Source organism: Pan troglodytes, chromosome 1, assembly GCF_028858775.2.
Source record: "Pan troglodytes isolate AG18354 chromosome 1, NHGRI_mPanTro3-v2.0_pri, whole genome shotgun sequence".
Taxonomy (NCBI): domain Eukaryota; kingdom Metazoa; phylum Chordata; class Mammalia; order Primates; family Hominidae; genus Pan; species Pan troglodytes.
This window is the reverse complement of record NC_072398.2, coordinates 26,633,040-26,654,474: the sequence shown is the minus strand read 5'-3', so window position 1 is coordinate 26,654,474 and position 21,435 is coordinate 26,633,040. Positions and strand designations below refer to the sequence as shown.

General features: G+C 62.9%; 3 pseudogenes; all 3 read right to left on the bottom strand.

Annotated features, from left to right (window-relative positions):
- Positions 1 to 5,505: 5,505 nt before the first annotated feature.
- Positions 5,506 to 11,426, bottom strand: LOC129136070 (putative uncharacterized protein FLJ44672; annotated as a pseudogene).
- Positions 11,427 to 13,672: 2,246 nt separating this feature from the next.
- Positions 13,673 to 15,150, bottom strand: LOC129136075 (putative uncharacterized protein FLJ44672; annotated as a pseudogene).
- A 2,841-nt stretch (positions 15,151 to 17,991) lies between these two features.
- LOC129136072 (putative uncharacterized protein FLJ44672) lies at positions 17,992 to 19,359 on the bottom strand (annotated as a pseudogene).
- Positions 19,360 to 21,435: the final 2,076 nt, after the last annotated feature.

Genomic DNA, 21,435 nt, shown 5'->3' with positions numbered 1-21,435 from the left:
ACAAAGCAAGGGAATGTGTTTCCTTTTTTTTTCTTTTTCTTTGTTGTTGTTTTTATTGTTTTTTGTTTGTTTGTTTTTTTGGTTTTTTTGAAAGGGAGTCTCCCTCTGTCGCCCAGGGTTGAGTGCAGTGGCGTGATTTCAGCTCACTGCAACCTCCACCTCCCAGGTTCAAGCAATTCTCTTGCCTCAGCCTCCCAAATAGCTGGGATTACAGGTGCCTGCCACCATGCCCAGCTAATTTTTTGCATTTTTAGTAGACAGGATTTTGCCATGTTGGCCCGGCTGGTCTCGAATGCCTGGCTTTAAGTGATCCACCTGCCACGGCCTCCCAAAGTGCAGAGATTACAGGTGTGAACCACTACAGGGAATGTGTTTCTTAAACTGAGTTCGCTTTTGGCAACTGTAAGACTTTCTGTTTTGGCTTGCAGTATTTTAGATCTAGGAAAACACACTCAACACCCTCATATTTTGTTAATTATTTTGTCCCTCTGTGGTCAGGATATCTACTGGAGCAATGCTGTGAAGGTGAAGTGTTCACAGCGCCTTGAGGACATAGGACCCACTGATGCAAGACAAATACCCATATTATCGCAAAAGTATTAGCCCTTTACTAACACACCGAATGCCTTTTAGCAAAGCCATTTGGGATCCTTGAATACCTTAGTACCAGGACTACTTACTCTGAGTTACTTGGTCATCCAGTAACAAAGTAGTAAGAAAGAGAGGTTTTTGAAGCGCTCTAATCCCATCTCCCTCCAGTCATTGCCAGTCATCATTCCTCTCCCTTCCCCTGACATCGGCTGATCTCTAGAAAGAGCAAGTACCTGCATGTGTGTATTTTTCAACTTTCCAAACTTTTCAACACCTTAGGCTGTAAGGAAAAGGAATACATTTTGGCTTTTCTATGTCCTAGAGATTGTTTTCTAACAGTCCTAGACCCTTCCAGGAAGACTCACCAGCATCATCAGGCATCCTTCCAGAAAATAAAGCCACTTGCTAGAGAAAAACACTCTGCCTCTCCCCGACCTTTCCAACATTTGAGAGGTCCCATTCAGTTTCCCATTCTAGACCCACACACTACCCACCAATGCAAAACCAGTGCTTCAAATGCCTTGAATTTGGTGCGTGCGGTCCTTTAAGTTGATACATGAATTTTGAGCACTTTCCCCCAGCTCAAACACTTCCAGTCCAGACTGTATTTTTGCCACATGTATTTGAAGAAAGACCATATGAGTAAAGAAAGCAGAGTGGCTCAAACATTTAGTCCAGAGGTTAGATCCAATCTCCTCAAACTGGCCTGGGGTTTTCAGCTCTTTCAACAAAATAACCCTGGGTTAATCCCCTCCACCTTTAAGTTGCTGTCTTCATCGGAGAAGAAGCTAAAAGTGTGAAATATCAAGTTGGTTAGACTCTGAAGTTCATTTCGATTCTGGAGAGTATTCATAAGCACTACAAAGGTAGGCAAGGAAAAATAAAACTATGAAAAAGGCGAAGGAAGAAGACTTAAAGATGATCAAAAAAAATGATCTGCAGAACACGATGACTGGTGTTTAGCATCTTCCATAAAGACAGAACAAGAGAAAAAGAATCAGAGGTTTGATGGATTCTTGTTAGGTAAGGTTACCTAAAGTAAAAACATGGAACCTGCTTCTAAGTCTTTTAAAAAAATCTATCCAGAGTATGCCCAATTATAACTCGGCCCCCAGGCCTGCGTTCAGTGAGGCCTCCCGTGGCGTCAGCATGTTCGTGTGGAGGAATGTGGAAGGTCACTCTGTGGCCGTGTTCCCCTGGTACTCCATCCCCTTCCTGACCCCTCCCTGCAGCCACACGAGGCCCAGCAACCTGCCAGTCACTCAGTGGCCTCCAACCAGAGAAAACAACCTGCCAAGTTGGCAGCTGTTGCTCATGAGCGTCCACCAGGTGGGACAGGGAGTGTTGACCCTCGGCAGCCCCCTGGAGCCACCTGCCCTGAAAGCCCAGGGCCCGCAACCCCACACACTTTGGGGGTGGTGGAACCTGGTAAAAGCTCACCTCCCACCACGGAGGAGGAGCCCTGGGCCCCTCAGGGGAGTCCCTGCTGGACAGTGACACAGAGAATGACCATGATGATGCTTTCCTCTCCATCATGTCTCCTGACACCCAGTTGCCTCTACCACTCAGATGATGTCAGGCCCAGTCCCTCAGTGCCCTGCGCAAGGAACAGGACTCATCTTCTGAGAAGGATGGACGCAGCCCCAACAAATGGGACAAGGACCACATCCGGTGGCCCATGAGTGCCGGTCATGATCTTCAGCAAGCGGCACCAGGCCCTGGCAGGGCGCACCAGGGTCACCCCAACCAGTATAACCGGACCATCAGCCAGATGCTGAGCGAGCGGTGGTACACCCTGGGGCCCAATGAGATGCAGAAATACCATGACCTGGCCTTCCAGGTGAAGGTGGCCCACTTGCAACAAGGACCGAAAGAAGTCCAGCTCAGAGGCCAAGCCCACAAGCCAGGGGCTAGCAGGAGTGTAACAAGGGCTCGTGGGAGCGGAGCATATCAGAGACAGGCACTGCCACTGCCCCTGGGGTGTCCTCTGAACTCCTGTCAGTTGCAGCCCAAACACTCCAGAGCTCGGATACCAAGGAGCAGCTTCTGTGGGGCAGAACGGCTGCACACAGTCAGAGAACCTGGCTCAGCCTGGCCCAAGCCTTCTCCCACAGCGGGGTACACAGCCTGGACGGCAGGGAAATAGACCGTCAGGCACTACAGGAACTGACACAGGTGGTGTCTGGCACTGCATCATACTCTGGCCCAAAGCCTTCTACTCAGTATGGAGCTCCAGGCCACTTTGCAGCCCCTGGTGAGGGAGGTGACCAGTGGGCAGCCCTGCTGCTACCCACCTGAGCTGCTCATTCCCAGCACATGGCCAGTGAGGACATAGTGAGTGACGAGGAGCACACGATCATCCATGAGGAGGAGGGGGTGATGATGTCATTGCTGATGATGGCTTTAGCACCACTGACACTGATCTCAAGTTCAAGGAGTGGGTGACCGACTGAAAGTGGGGACAACTCTGGGGAGGAGCCAGAGGGCAACAAGGGCTTTGGTGGGAAGGTATTTGCACCTGTCATTCCTTCCTCCTTTACTCCTGCCGCCCCTTGCTGGATCCTGAGCCCCCAGGGTCACCCGATCCACCTGTAGCTTTTGGCAAAGTCTATGGTCCCACCCTGTCCTCCTCCTACACATACTCGGATGCTTCCTTCTCAACCTTGGCACCCGCCTCCTTCTTACTGGGCCCAGGAGCCTTCAAAGCCCAAGAGTCTGGTCAAGGCAGCAGAGCGGGCCCCCTACGGCCCCTACCCCTGGGGAGGGGGCCCAGGGACGCCTTCCAAGGCGATCTGTTTCCTCCCAATGGATCCTGCCACCTTCTGGTGCAAGAGACCTGAAAGTGTGGCCGACCTGGAGCTACCAGGCTCCTCAGTCATCAGGGTCCCTCCCAACACTAAGGCTTTCCTAGGCAGGAGCTGGGCTGAGCCACCCAGGGGGCAGAGCCTAAAGAGAAACTGACTGGGCTTTCGGGGTCGGGGCAGAGGGAACCCCACGGACATGGATCCCACACTGGAGGACCCCACCATGCCCAGATGCAAGATGAGAAGATGCTCCAGCTGCAGCCCAAAGCCCAACACCCCCAAGTGTGCCATGTGTGATGGGGACAGCTTCCCCTTTGCCTGTACAGGTGGAGAAGCCGAGGACAGGCTCAGGGAACCGGAGATGGAGAAGGCGCTGTCCTCTTCACTGCACGAGCCCTGGACCAGTGCCGGCCCTGATCATGCAGCTCTTCCAGGCCCACTGCTTCTTCCTGTCCACTAGGCCACAGCCACCCTCCAGGCCCACTATGCACACATCTTCTCCTCCAAGGTTTGTTCTGCCCCTGCCCTGACTCCCAGCCCTGTGGGGGTCCTGACTGGACCTCACCTGGCTCAGACTCTTGACACTGCCCTGGCTGCCCCACCACTTCCTCTGCCCAAGAGTCACGTGAGGCTGAGAGTAGGGGCAGGGGCAGCAGTGGTGCCAGTTGGGGGGCGGTCCAGTGGGAGGAGCCTCAGCCTCACGGGCTGCTCCGTGGGACTGATGACTGCATGATCTTCTGGGCACGTCACGGATCTTCAACTGCAGGTGAAACAGATGCTGGTGGTGGGTGCAGGGCCGCTGGGAGCCGCTGCATGGTTCCCAGAGGCTGGACTGGGGCAGGTGCCAACTGAAGCTGCTGGGGCAGCATGGGCAGGATGTTCTGCACACAAACCTTGGAGAAGAAGATGTGTGCATAGCGAGTCCACTGCTGCTGCCCCTGCCCTGACTCCCAGCCCTGCCTGACCCCACCTCACCCTGCTCAGGCTCTGGCGCAACCCTGGCTGCCCTGCCACTGCCTCTGCCCCAGAGTTGGGGCCTTGACAGCCTGGTTGGAAGGGGACACCCCAGCCCTGCCTCAACACCTGGGGGTCTCCATAACTACCACAGGCAGGTGGGCGACCCCAAAGAAGATCCCAGGACTCACAGTACCCCCTGAGAACATGGACAGTATGTGGGGGTAGCAATGGAGGGCAGAATGGTTATCTTCTCCCAGGTAAAGCCATTTAATCCTTTCAGTTTGGGATGGAATAAGGCCTGCCTCTTTTTTTTTTTTTTTTTTTTTTTTTTTTTGAGACCGAGTCTTCCTCTGTCGCCCAGGCTGGAGTGCAGTGGTGCGATCTTGGCTCACTGTAAGCTCTTCCCGCCGGGTTCACGCCATTCTCCTGCCTCAGCCTTCTGGGTAGCTAGGATTACAGGTGCACGCTACCACGTACGGCTAATTTTTGTATTTTCAGTACAGACGGGGCTTCATCATCTTGGCCAGGCTGATTTCGATCTCTTGACATCGTGATCCGCCTGCCTCCACCTCCCAAAGTGCTGGGATTACAGGCGTGAGCCACCACACCTGGCCAAGGCCTGCTCCTCTTATCTATACCCCCTACCCCTGCAGCTGTGCCGGGGGAAAGCTGGGCAGTTTCCCTCCTCCGAGCCCCTGTACATACCATGAATTGTGGGACCTTCAGAGCTTTTCACTTTTCGGACAATAGCTCCTGCTGGGGCTACCAGATGGAGTGTGAAGAGGGCCTTGGGCCACAGGGAGGCGCCTGTGGACTAGGGGGAGTTCATGCACCCCTTCTTTCCCCAGAGGGGCTGAACTCAGGTAAGTATGGGGGTGGGTGCTCCTGCACTTAGATACAGGCAGCGGGAGGGTTTTCTCCCCATTCCCTCTGAACTCCCAACTTGAGCTATACTTTTTAAGAAAGTGATTCACCCTGCCTTTGCCCCCTTCCCCAGAACAGAACACGTTGATCATGGGCGATATTTTTCATTGTGCCAAAAAGTTGCCATGACCGTCATTAAACCTGTTTAACACCAAATAACAAGGAAAATAAAATAAAAAATTCGGGCATGGTGCAGAAACTCACTCCAAATAAATTACCGAACAACATATTTATATAATGGTGGAAATATTCCAAAATTTAATATTTTGGGATTTATACAAACAAGATGAACAAATTAGAGGCCAAGAGGCTGCCGGAAGAGAAAAACGGGGCCTGGGAAGGCCGTTGTGAGGAATGAGCTGGGCCTAAAGAGGCCACTGGCAGGCGGGAGCTGGACCTGCCGAAGTGGCCGAAAGGCAGGAGCTTTGGACTCGGGAGGCCGCAGTGAGGCGAGAGCAAGCTGGGCGTGGAGAGTCCGTTGTGAGGCCGAGGCCGAGGCCGGGCCCGTGCAGGCCTTCGAGAGGCAGGAGGTCGGGCCTGCGAAGGCCCACTGGAGGTCAAGTTCTGGGCCTGAAGAGGCCGCCAAAAGTCAAAAGCGGGGCCTGGGAAGGCCGCCGAGAGCCACGAGCTGGGCTGGGCTGAAAGAGGCCACTGGGAGGCAGGAGGAGCTGGGCCTGGAGAAGCTGACTCGAGGAAGTTTTGCACCTGGAGAGGCCGCCCAGAGGACGGAGCTGGGCCCGGGGAGGCCGACTTGCTGCTCTTCCAGGCCCAATTGCAGGCCAACTTGAGGACGACTTGGGCCTGCAGAGGCCGCCGGGAGGCCCAAGCTGGGCCTAGAGGAGCCCACCGACTGGAGGCAGTTTGGGGCCTGCAGATGCCATCGGAGGACAGGAGCTGAGCCTGGAGAGGCCACCGTGAGGCCTGAGTTGGGCCTGGCGAGCTTGGCTTCTGGAAGATGTGTGCCTACCAGGGCCGCTGGGAGCTGGGCAGGAGCTGAGTCCAAAGACGTTGTTGGGAGACCAGAGTCGGGCCTGGAGACGCAGCCGGGAGGAAGAGCTGGGCCGGGAGAGGACGCCGGGAGGCTGCAAGTGGGTCTGGAGAGGCCGACTTGAGGAGATTCGGGGCCCGGAGAGGCCGCCGGAAGGGAAAAACTGGGCCTGGAAAGGTTGTTGTGAGGAATGAGCCCCATGGGCCTGAAGAGGCCACTGGAAGGCGGGAGCTGGGCCTGCCGAAGCGGCCGAGAGGCAGGAGCTTTGCACTGTGGAGGCCACAGTGAGGTGAGAGCTAGCTGGGTATGGAGAGTCCGCTGTGAGGCCGAGGCCAAGGCCGGGCCCGTTCAGGCCTTCGAGAGGCAGGAGGCCGGGCCTGCAAAGGCCCACTGGAGGTCAAGTTCTGGGCCTGAAGAGGCCGCCAAAAGTCAAAAGCGGGGCCTGGGAAGGCCGCCGAGAGCCATGAGCTGGGCTGGGCTGAAAGGCCACTGGGAGGCAGGAGGAGCTGGGCCTGGAGAGGCTGACTCGAGGAAGTTTTGCACCTGGAGAGGCCGCCGAGAGGACGGAGCTGGGCCCGGGGAGGCCGACTTGCTGCTCTTCCAGGCCCAATTCCAGGCCAACTTGAGGAAGACTTGGGCCTGCAGAAGCCGCCGGGAAGCTGGAGCTGGGCCTCGAGAGGCCAACTTCAGGAGGATTTGGGCCTGCAGAGGCCGCCGGGAGGCCCAAGCTGGGCCTGGAGAGGCCAACTTCGGAACCCTTTGGGCCTGCAGAGGCCGCCATGAGGCACAGGCTGGGCCTACGGGAGCCCACTGACCGGAGGCCGTTTGGGGCCTGCAGATGCCATCAAAGGGCAGGAGCTGAGCCTGGAGAGGCCACCGTGAGGCCTGAGCTGGGCCTGGGGAGCTTGGCTTCGGGAAGTTGTGTGCCAACCAGGGCCGCTGGGAGCTGGGCAGGAGCTGGGTCCAAAGACGTTGTTGGGAGGCGAGAGTCGGGCTTGGAGACGCAGCCGGGAGGAAGAGCTGGGCCCGGAGAGCACGCTGGGAGGCTGCAAGTGGGTCTGGAGAGGCCGACTTGAGGACGCCCGGCCTCTGCCTCCTGCATGGCGGCCTCTGCATGCCCAGCTGTTCCTCCTGGCTGCATCTCCCGGCCCAGCTCCTGCCTCCCAGCAAACAAGCTCTTTTGGCTCAGCTCCCGCCGGCGTTGTAGACCCCGAAGTTTCTGCAACCAAGCGCTCAGGCCCACATACTGCCTCCAGTAGCCTGAACAGTCCCAGCTGCTGCTGGAGAAGAGCCTGAAGCCCCCGCTGTTGCCTCCCAGGGGTGCTCCAGGCCCAGCTCTCGCCCCACGACGACCTCCCAGGCCCAAGTCCCTGCCTGCCTCCCAGCAGCCCGCGTGCGACCCTGCTCCTCCCTCACGGTGGCCTGTTGAGGCAGGGGCTCACGCTGACCTCTCTCAGCGTGGGAGGGGCCGGTGTGAGTCAAGGGCTCACGCTGACCTCTCTCAGTGTGGGAGGGGCCGGTGTGAGTCAGGGGCTCAGCCTGATCTCTGTCAGCCTGGGACAGGCCGGTGTGAGGCTAGGGGCTCCCGCTGACCTCTGTCAGCCTGGGACTGGCCGGTGTGAGGCTAGGGGCTCCCGCTGACCTCTGTCAGCCTGGGAGGGGCCGCTGTGCGGCAAGGGGCTCAGGCTGACGTCTGTCAGCGTGGGAGGGGCCGGTGTGAGGCAAGGGGCTCAGGCTGACCTCTGTCAGCGAGGGAGGGGCCGGTGTGAGGCAAGGGGCTCAGGCTGACGTCTGTCAGCGTGGGAGGGGCCGGTGTGAGGCAAGGGGCTCAGGCTGACCTCTGTCAGCGAGGGAGGGGCCGGTGTGAGGCAAGGGACTCAGGCTGACCTCTATCAGCGTGGGAGGGGCCGGTGTGAGACAAGGGGCTCCGGCTGACCTCTGTCAGCCTGGGAGGGGCCGGTGTGAGGCAAGGTCTCATGCTGACCCCTCTCAGCGTGGGAAGGGCCGGTGTGAGGCAAGGGGCTCCCAATGACCTCTGTGACCCTGGGAGGGGCCGGTGTGAGGCAAGGGGCTCCCGCTGACCTCTGTCATCCTAGGAGGGGCCAGTGTGAGCCTAGGGAATCCCGCTGACCTCTGTCAGCCTGGGAGGGGCCGGTGTGAGGCTAGGGGCTCCCAGTGATCTCTGTCAGCCTGGGAGGGGCCGGTGTGAGGCAAGGGACTCCCGCTGACCTCTGTCAGCCTGGGAGGGTCCGGTGTGAGTCTATGGGCTCAGGCTGACCTGTGTCAGCCTGGGAGGGGCCGGTGTGAGTCTATGGGCTCAGGATGAACTCTGTCAGCCTGGGAGGGGCCGGTGTGAGGCTAGGGGCTCAGGCTGACCTTTGTCAGCGTGGGAGGGGCCGGTGTGAGGCTAGGGGATCCCACTGACCTCTGTCAGCCTGGGAGGGGTCGGTGTGAACCTAGGGGCTCCCGCTGACCTCTGTCAGCCTTGGAGGGGCGGGTGTGAGGCAAGGTCTCATGCTGACCCCTCTCAGTGTGGGAAGGGCCGGTGTGAGTCTAGGGGCTCCCGCTGACCTCTGTCAGCGTGGGAGGGGCCGGTGTGAGGCAAGGGGCTCACGCTGACCTAAGCGTGGGAGGGGCCGGTGTGAGGCAAGAGCTCACACTGAACTCTCTCTCCGTGGGAGGGGCCGGTGTGAGGCAAGAGGCTCACGCTGTCCTCTCTCGGCGTGGGAGGGGCCGGTGTGAAGCAAGGGCTCACACTGACCTCTCTCGGCGTGGGAGGGGCCGGTGTGAGGCAAGGGGCTCACGCTGACCTCTGTCAGTGTGGTAGGGGCCGGTGTGAGGCAAGGGCGTCAGTCTGACCTCGGCGTGGTAGGGGCCTGTGTGAGGCAAGAGCTCACACTGAACTCTCTCAGCGTGGGAGGGGCCGGTGTGAGGCAAGGGCTCACACTGAGCTCTCTCAGCGTGGGAGGGGCCGGTGTGAGGCAAGGGGCTCACGCTGACCTCTCTCAGCATGGGAGGGGCCGGTGTGAGGCAAGGGCTCACACTGATCTCTCTCAGCGTGGGAGGGGCCGGTGTGAGGCAAGAGGCTCACGCTGACCTCTCTCGGCGTGGGAGGGGCCGGTGTGAAGCAACGGCTCACACTGACCTCTCTCATCGTGGGAGGGGCCGGTGTGAGGCAAGGGTCTCACGCTGACCTCTCTCAGCGTGGGAGGGGCCGGTGTGAGGCAAGGGCTCACGCTGACCTCTCTCAGCGTGGGAGGGGCTAGTGTGAGGCAAGGGGCTCACGCTGACCTCTCTCCGCCTGGGAGGGGCCGGTGTGAGGCAAGGGCTCACACTGACCTCTCTCAGCATGGGAGGAGCCAGTGTGAGGCAGGGGCTCATGCCTCTGGGCAGGGTGCCAGAGGCATGAGTTGGGCATCAACAGGCCACCGTGAGGGAGGAGCTGGGCCGCACGCGGGCTGCTGGGAGGCAGGCAGGGACTTCGCCCCGGGAGGCAGCCGTGGGGGCAGGAGCAGGGCCTGCAGAGGCTGTTCTCCAACCAGTGCTGGTCCTGTACAGGGGCGGCAGGAATTAGGCCCGAAGAACTTGGCTGGAGAAAGTTCGGGGCCTACAAAGGCGGTTGGGAGCTGGGCAGGAGTTGAGCCAAAAGAGCTTGCTTACTTGCTGGGAGGCAGGGCCGGGAGAGGCCGACTTCAGGACAACTTGGGCCTGCAGAGGTCGCCGGGAGGCCCAAGCTTGGCGTGGAGGAGCCCACCGACCAGAGACCATTTGGGGTCTGCAGATGCCATCGGAGGGCAGGAGCTCATCCTGGAGAGGCCACCGTGAGGCCTGAGCTGGGCCTGGGGAGCTTGGCTTGAGGAAGCTGTGGGCCGACCAAGGCCGCCAGGAGATTGGTAGGCACTGAGTCCAAAGAGGTTGTTGAGAGGCAGGAGTCGGGCCTGGAGACGCAGCCGGGAGGAAGAGCTGGGCCCGGAGAGGACGCCCGGAGGGTGCAAGTGGGTCTGGAGAGGCCGACTTGAGGAGGTTCTGGGCCCGGAGAGGCCGCCGGAAGGGAAAAACTGGGCCTGGGAAGGCCGTTGTGAGGAATGAGCCCCATGGGCCTCAAGAGGCCACTGGCAGGCGGGAGCTGGACCTGCCAAAGTGGCCGAAAGGCAGGAGCTTTGGACTCGGGAGGCCGCAGTGAGGCGAGAGCTAGCTGGGCATGGAGAGTCCGCTGTGAGGCCGAGGCCGAGGCCGGGCCCGTGCAGGCCTTCGAGAGGCAGGAGGCCGGGCCTGCAAAGGCCCACTGCAGGTCAAGTTCTGGGCCTGAAGAGGCCGCCAAAAGTCAAAAGCGGGGCCTTGGAAGGCTGCCGAGAGCCATGAGCTGGGCTGGGCTGAAAGAGGCCACTGGGAGGCTGGAGGAGCTGGGCCTGGAGAGGCTGACTCGAGGAAGTTTTGCACCTGGAGAGGCCGCCGAGAGGACGGAGCTGGGCCCGGGGAGGCCGACTTGCTGCTCTTCCAGGCCCAATTGCAGGCCAACTTGAGGACGACTTGGGCCTGCAGAGGCCGCCGGGAGGCCCAAGCTGGGCCTAGAGGAGCCCACCGACCGGAGACCATTTGGGGCCTGCAGATGCCATCGGAGGGCAGGAGCTGAGCCTGGAGAGGCCACCGTGAGGCCTGAGCTGGGCCTGGGGAGCTTGGCTTCGGGAAGTTGTGCGCCTACCAGGGCCGCTAGGAGCTGGGCAGGAGCTGAGTCCAAAGACGTTGTTGGGAGGCCAGAGTCGGGCCTGGAGACGCAGCCGGGAGGCCGGCGCTGGGCCCGGAGAGCACGCTGGGAGGCTGCAAGTGGGTCTGGAGAGGCCGACTTGAGGACGCCCGGCCCCTGCCTCCTGCATGGCGGCCTCTGCATGCCCAGCTGTTCCTCCTGGCTGCATCTCCCGGCCCAGCTCCTGCCTCCCAGCAAACAAGCTCTTTTGGCTCAGCTCCCGCCGGCGTTTGTAGACCCCGAAGTTTCTGCAACCAAGCGCTCAGGCCCACATCCCGCCTCCAGTAGCCTGAACAGTCCCAGCTGCTGCTGGAGAAGAGCCTGAAGCCCCCGCTGTTGCCTCCCAGGGGTGCTCCAGGCCCAGCTGTCGCCCCACGACGACCTCCCAGGCCCAATTCCCTGACTGCCTCCCAGCAGCCCGCGTGCGGCCCTGCTCCTCCCTCACGGTGGCCTGTTGAGGCAGGGGCTCACGCTGACCTCTCTCAGTGCGGGAGGGGCCGGTGTGAGGCAAGGGGCTCAGGCTGACCTCCCTCAGTGTGGGAGGGGCCGGTGTGAGTCAGGGCCTCAGGCTGACCTCTCTCAGTGTGGGAGGGGCCGGTGTGAGTCTATGGGCTCAGCCTGACCTCTGTCAGCCTGGGAGGGGCCGGTGTGAAGCTAGGGGCTCAGGCTAACCTCTGTCAGCCTGTGAGGGGCCTGTGTGAGGCAAGGGGCTCAGGCTGTCCTCTCAGCATGGGAGGGTCCGGTGTGAGGCAAGGGGCTCAGGCTGACCTCTCCCAGCGTGGGAGGGGCCGGTGTGAGACTAGGGACTCACGCTGACCTCTGTCAGCGTGGGACGGGCCGGTGTGAGGTAAGGGGCTCAGGCTGACCTATGTCAGCATGGGAGGGGCCTGTGTGAGGCAAGGGGCTCAGGCTGAACTCTGTCAGCGTGGAAGGGGCCGATGTGAGGCAAGGGGCTCAGGCTGACCTCTGTCAGCGAGCGAGGGGCCTGTGTGAGGCAAGGGGCTCCCAATGACCTCTGTGACCCTGGGAGGGGCCGGTGTGAGGCAAGGGGCTCCCGCTGACCTCTGTCATCCTAGGAGGGGCCAGTGTGAGCCTAGGGAATCCCGCTGACCTCTGTCAGCCTGGGAGGGGCCGGTGTGAGGCTAGGGGCTCCCAGTGATCTCTGTCAGCCTGGGAGGGGCCGGTGTGAGGCAAGGGACTCCCGCTGACCTCTGTCAGCCTGGGAGGGTCCGGTGTGAGTCTATGGGCTCAGGCTGACCTGTGTCAGCCTGGGAGGGGCCGGTGTGAGTCTATGGGCTCAGGATGAACTCTGTCAGCCTGGGAGGGGCCGGTGTGAGGCTAGGGGCTCAGGCTGACCTTTGTCAGCGTGGGAGGGGCCGGTGTGAGGCTAGGGGATCCCACTGACCTCTGTCAGCCTGGGAGGGGTCGGTGTGAACCTAGGGGCTCCCGCTGACCTCTGTCAGCCTTGGAGGGGCGGGTGTGAGGCAAGGTCTCATGCTGACCCCTCTCAGTGTGGGAAGGGCCGGTGTGAGTCTAGGGGCTCCCGCTGACCTCTGTCAGCGTGGGAGGGGCCGGTGTGAGGCAAGGGGCTCACGCTGACCTAAGCGTGGGAGGGGCCGGTGTGAGGCAAGAGCTCACACTGAACTCTCTCTCCGTGGGAGGGGCCGGTGTGAGGCAAGAGGCTCACGCTGTCCTCTCTCGGCGTGGGAGGGGCCGGTGTGAAGCAAGGGCTCACACTGACCTCTCTCGGCGTGGGAGGGGCCGGTGTGAGGCAAGGGGCTCACGCTGACCTCTGTCAGTGTGGTAGGGGCCGGTGTGAGGCAAGGGCGTCAGTCTGACCTCGGCGTGGTAGGGGCCTGTGTGAGGCAAGAGCTCACACTGAACTCTCTCAGCGTGGGAGGGGCCGGTGTGAGGCAAGGGCTCACACTGAGCTCTCTCAGCGTGGGAGGGGCCGGTGTGAGGCAAGGGGCTCACGCTGACCTCTCTCAGCATGGGAGGGGCCAGTGTGAGGCAAGGGCTCACACTGATCTCTCTCAGCGTGGGAGGGGCCGGTGTGAGGCAAGAGGCTCACGCTGACCTCTCTCGGCGTGGGAGGGGCCGGTGTGAAGCAACGGCTCACACTGACCTCTCTCATCGTGGGAGGGGCCGGTGTGAGGCAAGGGTCTCACGCTGACCTCTCTCAGCGTGGGAGGGGCCGGTGTGAGCCAAGGGCTCACACAGACCTCTCTCAGCATGGGAGGAGCCAGTGTGAGGCAGGGGCTCATGCCTCTGGGCAGGGTGCCAGAGGCATGAGTTGGGCATCAAGAGGCCACCGTGAGGGAGGAGCTGGGCCGCACGCGGGCTGCTGGGAGGCAGGCAGGGACTTCGCCCCGGGAGGCAGCCGTGGGGGCAGGAGCAGGGCCTGCAGAGGCTGTTCTCCAACCAGTGCTGGTCCTGTACAGGGGCGGCAGGAATTAGGCCCGAAGAACTTGGCTGGAGAAAGTTCGGGGCCTACAAAGGCGGTTGGGAGCTGGGCAGGAGTTGAGCCAAAAGAGCTTGCTTACTTGCTGGGAGGCAGGGCCGGGAGAGGCCGACTTCAGGACAACTTGGGCCTGCAGAGGTCGCCGGGAGGCCCAAGCTTGGCGTGGAGGAGCCCACCGACCAGAGACCATTTGGGGTCTGCAGATGCCATCGGAGGGCAGGAGCTCATCCTGGAGAGGCCACCGTGAGGCCTGAGCTGGGCCTGGGGAGCTTGGCTTGAGGAAGCTGTGGGCCGACCAAGGCCGCCAGGAGATTGGTAGGCACTGAGTCCAAAGAGGTTGTTGAGAGGCAGGAGTCGGGCCTGGAGACGCAGCCGGGAGGAAGAGCTGGGCCCGGAGAGGACGCCCGGAGGGTGCAAGTGGGTCTGGAGAGGCCGACTTGAGGAGGTTCTGGGCCCGGAGAGGCCGCCGGAAGGGAAAAACTGGGCCTGGGAAGGCCGTTGTGAGGAATGAGCCCCATGGGCCTCAAGAGGCCACTGGCAGGCGGGAGCTGGACCTGCCAAAGTGGCCGAAAGGCAGGAGCTTTGGACTCGGGAGGCCGCAGTGAGGCGAGAGCTAGCTGGGCATGGAGAGTCCGCTGTGAGGCCGAGGCCGAGGCCGGGCCCGTGCAGGCCTTCGAGAGGCAGGAGGCCGGGCCTGCAAAGGCCCACTGCAGGTCAAGTTCTGGGCCTGAAGAGGCCGCCAAAAGTCAAAAGCGGGGCCTTGGAAGGCTGCCGAGAGCCATGAGCTGGGCTGGGCTGAAAGAGGCCACTGGGAGGCAGGAGGAGCTGGGCCTGGAGAGGCTGACTCGAGGAAGTTTTGCACCTGGAGAGGCCGCCGAGAGGACGGAGCTGGGCCCGGGGAGGCCGACTTGCTGCTCTTCCAGGCCCAATTGCAGGCCAACTTGAGGACGACTTGGGCCTGCAGAGGCCGCCGGGAGGCCCAAGCTGGGCCTAGAGGAGCCCACCGACCGGAGACCATTTGGGGCCTGCAGATGCCATCGGAGGGCAGGAGCTGAGCCTGGAGAGGCCACCGTGGGGCCTGAGCTGGGCCTGGGGAGCTTGGCTTCGGGAAGTTGTGCGCCTACCAGGGCCGCTAGGAGCTGGGCAGGAGCTGAGTCCAAAGACGTTGTTGGGAGGCCAGAGTCGGGCCTGGAGATGCAGCCGGGAGGAAGAGCTGGGCCGGGAGAGGACGCCGGGAGGCTGCAAGTGGGTCTGGAGAGGCCGAGTTGAGGAGGCTCTGGGCCCGGAGAGGCCGCCGGAAGGGAAAAACTGGGCCTGGAAAGGTTGTGAGGAATGAGCCCCATGGGCCTGAAGAGGCCACTGGCAGGCGGGAGCTGGGCCTGCCGACGCGGCCGAGAGGCAGGAGCTTTGGACTCGGGAGGCCGCAGTGAGGCGAGAGCTAGCTGGGCATGGAGAGTCCGCTGTGAGGCCGAGGCCGAGGCCGGGCCCGTGCAGGCCTTCGAGAGGCAGGAGGCCGGGCCTGCAAAGGCCCACTGCAGGTCAAGTTCTGGGCCTGAAGAGGCCGCCAAAAGTCAAAAGCGGGGCCTGGGAAGGCCGCCGAGAGCCATGAGCTGGGCTGGGCTGAAAGAGGCCACTGGGAGGCAGGAGGAGCTGGTCCTGGAGAGGCTGACTCGAGGAAGTTTTGCACCTGGAGAGGCCGCCGAGAGGACGGAGATGGGCCCGGGGAGGCCGACTTGCTGCTCTTCCAGGCCCAATTCCAAGCCGACTTGAGGATGACTTGGGCCTGCAGAGACTGCCCGGAGGCCGGAGCTGGGCCCGGAGAGCACGCTGGGAGGCTGCAAGTGGGTCTGGAGAGGCCGACTTGAGGACGCCCGGCCTCTGCCTCCTGCATGGCGGCCTCTGCATGCCCAGCTGTTCCTCCTGGCTGCATCTCCCGGCCCAGCTCCTGCCTCCCAGCAAACAAGCTCTTTTGGCTCAGCTCCCGCCGGCGTTTGTAGACCCCGAAGTTTCTGCAACCAAGCGCTCAGGCCCACATCCCGCCTCCAGTAGCCTGAACAGTCCCAGCTGCGGCTGGAGAAGAGCCTGAAGCCCCCGCTGTTGCCTCCCAGGGGTGCTCCAGGCCCAGCTGTCGCCCCACCACGACCTCCCAGGCCCAATTCCCTGCCTGCCTCCCAGCAGCCCGCGTGCGACCCTGCTCCTCCCTCACGGTGGCCTGTTGAGGCAGGGGCTCACGCTGACCTCTCTCAGCGTGGGAGGGGCCGGTGTGAGGCAAGGGGCTCAGGCTGACCTCCCTCAGTGTGGGAGGGGCCGGTGTGAGTCAGGGCCTCAGGCTGACCTCTCTCAGTGTGGGAGGGGCCGGTGTGAGTCTATGGGCTCAGCCTGACCTCTGTCAGCCTGGGAGGGGCCGGTGTGAGGCTAGGGGCTCAGGCTAACCTCTGTCAGCCTGTGAGGGGCCTGTGTGAGGCAAGGGGCTCAGGCTGTCCTCTCAGCATGGGAGGGTCCGGTGTGAGGCAAGGGGCTCAGGCTGACCTCTCTCAGCGTGGGAGGGGCCGGTGTGAGACTAGGGACTCACGCTGACCTCTGTCAGCGTGGGACGGGCCGGTGTGAGGTAAGGGGCTCAGGCTGACCTATGTCAGCATGGGAGGGGCCTGTGTGAGGCAAGGGGCTCAGGCTGAACTCTGTCAGCGTGGAAGGGGCCGATGTGAGGCAAGGGGCTCAGGCTGACCTCTGTCAGCGAGCGAGGGGCCTGTGTGAGGCAAGGGGCTCCCGCTGACCTCTGTGAGCCTGGGAGGGGCCGGTGTGAGGCAAGGGGCTCCCGCTGACCTCTGTCATCCTGGGAGGGGCCAGTGTGAGGCTAGGGACTCCCGCTGACCTCTGTCAGCCTGGGAGGGGCCGGTGTGAGGCTAGGGGCTCCCAGTGATCTCTGTCAGCCTGGGAGGGGCCGGTGTGAGGCTAGGGGCTCCCGCTGAACTCTGTCAGCCTTGGAGGGGCCGGTGTGAGTCTATGGGCTCAGGCTGAACTCTGTCAGCCTGGGAGGGGCCGGTGTGAGTCTATGGGCTCAGGTTGAACTCTGTCAGCCTGGGAGGGGCCGGTGTGAGGCTAGGGGCTCAGGCTGACCTTTGTCAGCGTGGGAGGGGCCGGTGTGAGGCTAGGGGATCCCACTGACCTCTGTCAGCCTGGGAGGGGTCGGTGTGAACCTAGGGGCTCCCGCTGACCTCTGTCAGCCTTGGAGGGGCCGGTGTGAGGCAAGGTCTCATGCTGACCCCTCTCAGCGTGGGAAGGGCCGGTGTGAGGCTAGGGGCTCCCGCTGACCTCTGTCAGCGTGGGAGGGGCCGGTGTGAGGCAAGGGGCTCACGCTGACCTAAGCGTGGGAGGGGCCGGTGTGAGGCAAGAGCTCACACTGAACTCTCTCTGCGTGGGAGGGGCCGGTGTGAGGCAACGGCTCACACTGAGCTCTCTCAGCGTGGGAGGGGCCGGTGTGAGGCAAGAGGCTCACGCTGTCCTCTCTCGGCGTGGGAGGGGCCGGTGTGAAGCAAGGGCTCACACTGACCTCTCTCAGCGTGGGAGGGGCCAGTTTGAGGCAAGGGGCTCACGCTGACCTCTGTCAGCGTGGTAGGGGCCGGTGTGAGGCAAGGGCGTCAGTCTGACCTCGGCGTGGTAGGGGCCTGTGTGAGGCAAGAGCTCACACTGAACTCTCTCAGCGTGGGAGGGGCCGGTGTGAGGCAAGGGCTCACACTGAGCTCTCTCAGCGTGGGAGGGGCCGGTGTGAGGCAAGGGGCTCACGCTGACCTCTCTCAGCGTGGGAGGGGCCGGTGTGAGGCAAGGGCTCACACTGATCTCTCTCAGCGTGGGAGGGGCCGGTGTGAGGCAAGAGGCTCACGCTGACCTCTCTCGGCGTGGGAGGGGCCAGTGTGAAGCAAGGGCTCACACCGACCTCTCTCATCGTGGGAGGGGCCGGTGTGAGGCAAGGGTCTCACGCTGACCTCTCTCAGCGTGGGAGGGGCTAGTGTGAGGCAAGGGGCTCACGCTGACCTCTCTCCGCCTGGGAGGGGCCGGTGTGAGGCAAGGGCTCACACTGACCTCTCTCAGCATGGGAGGAGCCAGTGTGAGGCAGGGGCTCATGCCTCTGGGCAGGGTGCCAGAGGCATGAGTTGGGCATCAACAGGCCACCGTCAGGGAGGAGCTGGGCTGCACGCGGGCTGCTGGGAGGCAGGCAGGGACTTCGCCCCGGGAGGCAGCCGTTGGGGCAGGAGCAGGGCCTGCAGAGGCTGTTCTCCAACCAGTGCTGGTCCTGTACAGGGGCGGCAGGAATTAGGCCCGAAGAACTTGGCTGGAGAAAGTTCGGGGCCTACAAAGGCGGTTGGGAGCTGGGCAGGAGTTGAGCCAAAAGAGCTTGCTTACTTGCTGGGAGGCAGGGCCGGGAGAGGCCGACTTCAGGACAACTTGGGCCTGCAGAGGTCGCCGGGAGGCCCAAGCTTGGCGTGGAGGAGCCCACCGACCAGAGACCATTTGGGGTCTGCAGATGCCATCGGAGGGCAGGAGCTCATCCTGGAGAGGCCACCGTGAGGCCTGAGCTGGGCCTGGGGAGCTTGGCTTGAGGAAGCTGTGGGCCGACCAAGGCCGCCAGGAGATTGGTAGGCACTGAGTCCAAAGAGGTTGTTGAGAGGCAGGAGTCGGGCCTGGAGACGCAGCCGGGAGGAAGAGCTGGGCCCGGAGAGGACGCCCGGAGGGTGCAAGTGGGTCTGGAGAGGCCGACTTGAGGAGGTTCTGGGCCCGGAGAGGCCGCCGGAAGGGAAAAACTGGGCCTGGGAAGGCCGTTGTGAGGAATGAGCCCCATGGGCCTCAAGAGGCCACTGGCAGGCGGGAGCTGGACCTGCCAAAGTGGCCGAAAGGCAGGAGCTTTGGACTCGGGAGGCCGCAGTGAGGCGAGAGCTAGCTGGGCATGGAGAGTCCGCTGTGAGGCCGAGGCCGAGGCCGGGCCCGTGCAGGCCTTCGAGAGGCAGGAGGCCGGGCCTGCAAAGGCCCACTGCAGGTCAAGTTCTGGGCCTGAAGAGGCCGCCAAAAGTCAAAAGCGGGGCCTTGGAAGGCTGCCGAGAGCCATGAGCTGGGCTGGGCTGAAAGAGGCCACTGGGAGGCAGGAGGAGCTGGGCCTGGAGAGGCTGACTCGAGGAAGTTTTGCACCTGGAGAGGCCGCCGAGAGGACGGAGCTGGGCCCGGGGAGGCCGACTTGCTGCTCTTCCAGGCCCAATTGCAGGCCAACTTGAGGACGACTTGGGCCTGCAGAGGCCGCCGGGAGGCCCAAGCTGGGCCTAGAGGAGCCCACCGACCGGAGACCATTTGGGGCCTGCAGATGCCATCGGAGGGCAGGAGCTGAGCCTGGAGAGGCCACCGTGAGGCCTGAGCTGGGCCTGGGGAGCTTGGCTTCGGGAAGTTGTGCGCCTACCAGGGCCGCTAGGAGCTGGGCAGGAGCTGAGTCCAAAGACGTTGTTGGGAGGCCAGAGTCGGGCCTGGAGATGCAGCCGGGAGGAAGAGCTGGGCCGGGAGAGGACGCCGGGAGGCTGCAAGTGGGTCTGGAGAGGCCGAGTTGAGGAGGCTCTGGGCCCGGAGAGGCCGCCGGAAGGGAAAACCTGGGCCTGGAAAGGTTGTGAGGAATGAGCCCCATGGGCCTGAAGAGGCCACTGGCAGGCGGGAGCTGGGCCTGCCGACGCGGCCGAGAGGCAGGAGCTTTGGACTCGGGAGGCCGCAGTGAGGCGAGAGCTAGCTGGGCATGGAGAGTCTGCTGTGAGGCCGAGGCCGAGGCCGGGCCCGTGCAGGCCTTCGAGAGGCAGGAGGCCGGGCCTGCAAAGGCCCACTGCAGGTCAAGTTCTGGGCCTGAAGAGGCCGCCAAAAGTCAAAAGCGGGGCCTGGGAAGGCCGCCGAGAGCCATGAGCTGGGCTGGGCTGAAAGAGGCCACTGGGAGGCAGGAGGAGCTGGTCCTGGAGAGGCTGACTCGAGGAAGTTTTGCACCTGGAGAGGCCGCCGAGAGGACGGAGATGGGCCCGGGGAGGCCGACTTGCTGCTCTTCCAGGCCCAATTCCAAGCCGACTTGAGGATGACTTGGGCCTGCAGAGACTGCCCGGAGGCCGGAGCTGGGCCCGGAGAGCACGCTGGGAGGCTGCAAGTGGGTCTGGAGAGGCCGACTTGAGGACGCCCGGCCTCTGCCTCCTGCATGGCGGCCTCTGCATGCCCAGCTGTTCCTCCTGGCTGCATCTCCCGGCCCAGCTCCTGCCTCCCAGCAAACAAGCTCTTTTGGCTCAGCTCCCGCCGGCGTTTGTAGACCCCGAAGTTTCTGCAACCAAGCGCTCAGGCCCACATCCCGCCTCCAGTAGCCTGAACAGTCCCAGCTGCGGCTGGAGAAGAGCCTGAAGCCCCCGCTGTTGCCTCCCAGGGGTGCTCCAGGCCCAGCTGTCGCCCCACCACGACCTCCCAGGCCCAATTCCCTGCCTGCCTCCCAGCAGCCCGCGTGCGACCCTGCTCCTCCCTCACGGTGGCCTGTTGAGGCAGGGGCTCACGCTGACCTCTCTCAGCGTGGGAGGGGCCGGTGTGAGGCAAGGGGCTCAGGCTGACCTCCCTCAGTGTGGGAGGGGCCGGTGTGAGTCAGGGCCTCAGGCTGACCTCTCTCAGTGTGGGAGGGGCCGGTGTGAGTCTATGGGCTCAGCCTGACCTCTGTCAGCCTGGGAGGGGCCGGTGTGAGGCTAGGGGCTCAGGCTAACCTCTGTCAGCCTGTGAGGGGCCTGTGTGAGGCAAGGGGCTCAGGCTGTCCTCTCAGCATGGGAGGGTCCGGTGTGAGGCAAGGGGCTCAGGCTGACCTCTCTCAGCGTGGGAGGGGCCGGTGTGAGACTAGGGACTCACGCTGACCTCTGTCAGCGTGGGACGGGCCGGTGTGAGGTAAGGGGCTCAGGCTGACCTATGTCAGCATGGGAGGGGCCTGTGTGAGGCAAGGGGCTCAGGCTGAACTCTGTCAGCGTGGAAGGGGCCGATGTGAGGCAAGGGGCTCAGGCTGACCTCTGTCAGCGAGCGAGGGGCCTGTGTGAGGCAAGGGGCTCCCGCTGACCTCTGTGAGCCTGGGAGGGGCCGGTGTGAGGCAAGGGGCTCCCGCTGACCTCTGTCATCCTGGGAGGGGCCAGTGTGAGGCTAGGGACTCCCGCTGACCTCTGTCAGCCTGGGAGGGGCCGGTGTGAGGCTAGGGGCTCCCAGTGATCTCTGTCAGCCTGGGAGGGGCCGGTGTGAGGCAAGGGGCTCACGCTGACCTCTGTCAGCCTTGGAGGGGCCGGTGTGAGGCAAGGTCTCATGCTGACCCCTCTCAGCGTGGGAAGGGCCGGTGTGAGGCTAGGGGCTCCCGCTGACCTCTGTCAGCGTGGGAGGGGCCGGTGTGAGGCTAGGGGCTCACGCTGACCTAAGCGTGGGAGGGGCCGGTGTGAGGCAAGAGCTCACACTGAACTCTCTCTGCGTGGGAGGGGCCGGTGTGAGGCAACGGCTCACACTGAGCTCTCTCAGCATGGGAGGGGCCGGTGTGAGGCAAGAGGCTCACGCTGTCCTCTCTCGGCGTGGGAGGGGCCGGTGTGAAGCAAGGGCTCACACTGACCTCTCTCAGCGTGGGAGGGGCCGGTTTGAGGCAAGGGGCTCACGCTGACCTCTGTCAGCGTGGTAGGGGCCGGTGTGAGGCAAGGGCGTCAGTCTGACCTCGGCGTGGTAGGGGCCTGTGTGAGGCAAGAGCTCACACTGAACTCTCTCAGCGTGGGAGGGGCCGGTGTGAGGCAAGGGCTCACGCTGACCTCTCTCGGCGTGGGAGGGGCCGGTGTGAAGCAAGGGCTCACACCGACCTCTCTCATCGTGGGAGGGGCCGGTGTGAGGCAAGGGTCTCACGCTGACCTCTCTCAGCGTGGGAGGGGCCGGTGTGAGCCAAGGGCTCACACAGACCTCTCTC